Genomic DNA, 5,614 nt, shown 5'->3' on the forward strand with positions numbered 1-5,614 from the left:
GATCGAGAGAAGAGGTAGGCGACGATGAGTTTGGGAGGAGAGAAAGGATCAGAAGATTAAAACCTAAGGTTAAACCATCAAAACATAAGTTTATATTTTAATCAACTTCCAACTTAAATAGATATTTTAAACAGGCTTTCTCCTTTCCCAATAGATCCATCCCTTAAATGTGTCATACAAACTTCGTTTAAATCTCAAAAAAATTCTAAAAATTTTTAAAATGAATTTCATAAGATTATTTCTCAAATAACACTTATTATGTAATTATCGTATCTTACATCTAGATATATCTTTTTTGCAACAATAAGTTCACAATTTATTATAAAAAAATAATAAAAATCTTGATAATAAATTTTACTGACTAGAAATTCATCATAATAAAAATCTTTCATCCCTGTCTACACGCCTCCACGTAGTGCCAAAAGGGCACAATCGGTCTTTAAAATTTGCTGTTATGTATGTCGCCACCCAATGACCATCTGAGATAAAACTGTATAAAAAAAATAAATATTAGAAATATGTTACAAATAAAAGAAATAGATGCAATGGAAATTACTAATAACACTAATACTTACCAACCCTAACAATCCGCAACATAGTCCGACCATCGGGTGCAGCTACCAATCCAACATGTCTATATCTACACAATTATATTATAACACATACACATTCATAATAATAATCAAATCAAAATAATAATAATCTATATGATAGAACTAATAAGATTTAGATCTTAATAAAAAATGCATCACATCTGAAACTATATCGAATGACTAGATACTTTTAATATGACAACTCCTAGAAAATGCTTCTTTTCTTCCGACTACACTTTCACTGTCTAACAATGTATTTATTTATCTCATTAGAATTAGGCTAAGATACTGGTAGGAATCCATAATTGTCTATTTGGTCAATAATTTCTTCACTTGACTGGATTATTAGTGAAAATTTTCTGACTACAATATTCTTTATGAAAATTTTCTTATTTCCCCTGAAAGGGTGTTCAACTAGTAAAAATTTATGGTGATTATCAAACCAAAATACATTCTCACTACAAGATAATGAAAATACATCAAACTCTGGCATGCAATGTGGGCATGCTAATTTACTAACCGTGCTTCATCCTGACAACATTGGGTATGCTAGAAAATCACTAATTGTCTATAATAAGACAACATACAATGTAAAATTAGTTTTACTTGTAACATTATAAGTCTCTGAGCTTACATTCCATAATTCATTCAGCTCGGTAATCAGAGGTTACAAGAAACTATCTTCGGATTTGTTAGACCTAGAATAAGTATAGTAAGGAACATGAATTCATCTTTCATACACATCTATAGTGGTAAGTTATACTCTATAAATATAACTAGTCAAGATGAATATTATTATCTTGACTAACCAAATGGGTGAAATTCATCTGTAAAAAGTTTCAATCTTATATTACATGATTCCATTGTAAATGAAAAAAATGTTGTATCAAGATGTTTCCATGTAGGGGAGTTATAAAAATGACACATTATACCTCTTTTGTGTACACGCTCATGATGCCACCTCATATGACTTGCTGTTGCAGCATATGCATAGAGGCATTGAAGTCTAGCAGTAAATGGGAAGTAATATATAACTATCCATGCAATCTTTTCTTCTGCTTCCCTAGTATGTGACTACCATACTTATAACGTGGGTGAATATAGATTTTGCATTCATTCAGTTCATTGCTTTCATTCTAAAATATCATGCAGTTATTTATGTAACAATCTATCTTATCTACAGGTAAACCTAAACTCCATACCAATTTTGTTATACTATAGAAGTTATTAGTCATGAGGTGATCAACAAAGAGAAACTCTAATATCAATTGACAAATACTATCATAATATCATTCTGAGAAATTATGTTCTACCTTGATGCTCAATAACATTACAGTAGTTGATAGTTGGAAATGACTAGATAGAATGTCTTCCCACACTTCTCTTTCACTAGTCTTTAACATAAGTTGCCTGAAATCCTAAGACAATTAGTGGTACAATGAAGAATCCTAGAATCAAACTCAACACAAGATGTAGATTGACCAAGCTAAACAAGTTAAAGAATGAGACAGAATTAGCTACTAGCATTTAATACCTAAACGTTTAGCTCAAAAACAAATATATAAATTGGGTTGTCCTATTCAAAAATGCAGTTAGATTCCAATGAGTTCATAGAATCGACAATTACATTGGGATATGTTATATACTACAAATAAGATTCATTAATGTATAATCAATTCATTTAGCCCAAATCATTGAGTTCGACCAAAGGATCAACTGAAACAAGATCCTTGTGCAATTTGATATTTGCGTAGGTGATTGCTACTATCTTTGAGCAATTAGGTGTAAATCACATAGATTGTAAAATGAAAATTTAGAATAAACATATGCTCAAAGATGACAAATAAATTTTATAACTAGATAAGTAAATAAAGACTCAAGACATGAAAAGTAACAGGAGACCAAAGAAAACCTTATTTAACCAAATTTAGGTCACTTAAAAGGTTTGAATATTAGCCTTAAAACAAGTTCAATAGAGATAAGATTCATGTAGAAATCCCAAGTAGGTAAGACCTACATTATGTTTGTTTCTTGTTGAATTCGAAACTGATACACTCAGTGGTCCACGTAAAGCATGAAAAACATTGCTACAAACAAATTCTAGAAAGAAACATAAAAGCTAGAAAGTACAGAGCAAGAAATAGTACTGAAGGCTAACACAGAGGGAAAAAGTAATAATTAAAATATTTCTCACTCCTAAAAGCCCATTTTACCAGGTATGAATTGTCTAGAAAAAAAACAATCAAAGAAAATAGTATATGTAAGCCTGGTTTAAAATTTTGAGTCTTGGTTTATGACCAGAATAATACTGTTTTGATATCATATTGATTTTGATAGTTTTTAAATATAAAATATATTAATTAAAATTTTTTTTTAAAATAAAATTTTAACTTTAATATTAAAAAAGAAAATTAAAAAAAAAAAAAAAGAGGATCACGAGGTGAAAAATTAAAAGTTTGTAGGTGAACTTCCGACAAGAACAGAAAGTGAAGACAACCACTTACCAGTATAACAAAAGTTTGTAGGTAAACTTCCGACAAGAATAGAAACTGGAATGATCCACTATACTCTATGATCCTGAGTATCAGGCAATTAGGAAGCAAGATGTAAAAAGTGAATGTAGCATAGATGAGAATCCTATCACTAATGGGAGTTTACTTGACGAGGTGAAATCAAAATTATTACCATCTGAAAGAAATCAAAAGAAGATCCAATAAATGATAGACAAAAGAAGTTAACATGACATGACGACTTTCACAAACAATAATAGATTTGATTGCTAGATAAATTAAATCAATTAAAGTTAAGAGTGTAAGGGTAGTGCAGACTAAATAAAACTTTCATTAACCTAACTAAAAGTGATTTAAGAGATTTGAACCAGTGATATAGTTTTCCATAGGGTTGGCCGAAACTAAATAGTTGGAACCAACACATTGTTATTGTACTTCTCAAGAGAAAGGTGGAAGTTCAAAACTAGCTAGAGAAAGTACTGAACATCCCACTATTTGCTTTTTGCAACAAATTTACATAGAAACAGAGAGATCAATCTTATATAACTAGTTAGTAGCTAACCTAAATATTAATCACCATCAAAGCCACATGTGAATAACCACCTAGCAATGAAAGTAGCTAACTCAGTTAATAATCATCTTTAAACGAAAATAAGTAGACTGTTTAGATTAATCTTGCTCTGCATCCTGTCAAAGCAGAGTAATAACTTTTAAAAATGGCAAATTGATCTCCTTGAAGAAGAATTAAACTGCATGAAGAAATTACCATATCCATCACGAAAAACATCTTCCATAAACTTTGAAGGAAGAACATTTGCTCCCTCACAAATTAAACCTCGAAATTCCTGATTAGGCTCTACCTGAAATATGTAACAAACATCATTAATATAAAGAAAACTATACTAAATATGAAGCAATTTGAAATTAACCTATTTGCCAATGCACTACTAACCTTGCACCAGCAGCCCTCCTCACGACGCCCAGCTTGACACAAGTAAATTCAGCTGCAAACTAAAACTAATTCGATGTCGCAACTACAAAAAGCACTGGGCACATCCCAAAACCAAACACAGACGGAAAAAACAAGGGAGAAACGTAAATAGATCCCAGAAGCACTACGAACTCAAGTACATGCGTCGGATCAAGCGATTTATCGACTACCAGGGGTCGGACGCGGCCACACCCGGCCACCAGGGGACGGGAGAGGCGAGCAGGAGCCTGCCTAAACGGCACCCACGATCGGCAAGCGAGTTATCCACTGCCAGGGGGGGCCGGACGCGGCCATGGCCGACCACCAGGGGGCGGACGCGGCAAGCAGGAGCCTGCCTAGGGCACCCACTACCAGCCGCCGTTGAGGAGGAGAAAAGAGAGAGGAGAGGGGGAGCTTACGCTTCGTCGCCTTCGCCGCAGTCTCTTTCGCCGCCGTCGCCAGGAAGGGGAGATCGAAGAGAAGAAAACGCGCTGCGAGGGGTGAATGAATTAGGGATCGGAGGATTTGCCAAAGTCCCAGTTTTCGTATTTTCGGGACGAGAAGAGTTTTCGTTATTTCGGGACGAAAACGGTATTCGTCCCAAGGGAATAAAAATAAAAATATAAATTAATAAATTAATATATTAAAGATAAATTAATATATTAAAGATAAATCTATAAAATTTGAAATTTTATGAATCAAATTTATACGTATTCATATCATTCTCCATATTATAAAAATATCGTTATATATAATTTTGATCTAATATATTGAGTGTGGTGATTTTTTAATTCGAATTTGACATAATTCACACTACAAAAAAACATAAATTTGGGGACAAACATTTGGAACGAAAATTATTCATCCCAAAATTGCGACAAATTTAGGATCGAAAACAAATTTCGATCCAAATAACCAACGAAACTTGCAACAAAAAAATTTCGTTTCAAGTTTGCAACAGGAAAAAATTTCGTTGCTAAATTCGTCGCCAAATCTGGAACGAATTCAGAATTTGTCTCAGATTTTGGGACAAATCTTAGATTCGTCCCAAATTCTAGGACGAATTCAGGATTCGTCCCAAAATCTGAAACGAATTCAGGATTCGTCCCAAAATCTGAAACGAATTCAGGATTCGTCCCAAAATCTAGGACGAATTCAGGATTTGTCCCAAATTCTAGGACGAATCCAGGATTTGTTCCAAAAATGAAATTATTTTTTAAAAAAAGACAATCAAGTATCAAAGGCTTATATCTTGACCTAGAGACATCAGAATTTGATGAAACAAGTTTCTATGCGTTCGTATCATTAACCTGATCGTAAATATGTCACCATCCATAATATTTAGTTAATATTTTAAGTGATTCAAATTTTTAACCCCCAAATTAGGTCAAATTGAAATTAAAAAATTCCAAAAATAAATATATTTGGTCAAAAATATTTTTATGGATATATTTACGATCAGGACAACGATACGAATGCATAGAAATTTGTTTCATCAAATTCTCATGTCTCTAGGTCCGTATTTAAGGCGTCCCATTTTG

At 32.7% G+C, this 5,614-nt stretch overlaps 1 long non-coding RNA gene across 8 annotated transcripts; it reads right to left on the bottom strand.

Moving 5' to 3' along the window:
- Positions 1-235: 235 nt before the first annotated feature.
- On the bottom strand, positions 236-4,651 carry LOC122029583. 8 transcript variants are annotated; one of them, XR_006125101.1, is made up of 6 exons: positions 4,056-4,651; positions 3,870-3,963; positions 3,098-3,170; positions 1,907-2,003; positions 576-640; positions 236-490 (listed from the first exon to the last, which is right to left on the bottom strand). It is a non-coding gene; the product is annotated as an uncharacterized LOC122029583 (long non-coding RNA). The 8 variants fall into 8 exon arrangements; XR_006125100.1 differs by lacking the exon at positions 3,098-3,170 and adding an exon at positions 3,666-3,706; XR_006125102.1 differs by lacking the exon at positions 3,098-3,170 and adding an exon at positions 3,666-3,790.
- Between the last annotated feature and the right edge of the window lie 963 nt (positions 4,652-5,614).

The sequence above is a fragment of the Zingiber officinale genome, chromosome 10B, assembly GCF_018446385.1.
Source record: "Zingiber officinale cultivar Zhangliang chromosome 10B, Zo_v1.1, whole genome shotgun sequence".
Classification (NCBI taxonomy): Eukaryota; Viridiplantae; Streptophyta; class Magnoliopsida; order Zingiberales; family Zingiberaceae; genus Zingiber; species Zingiber officinale.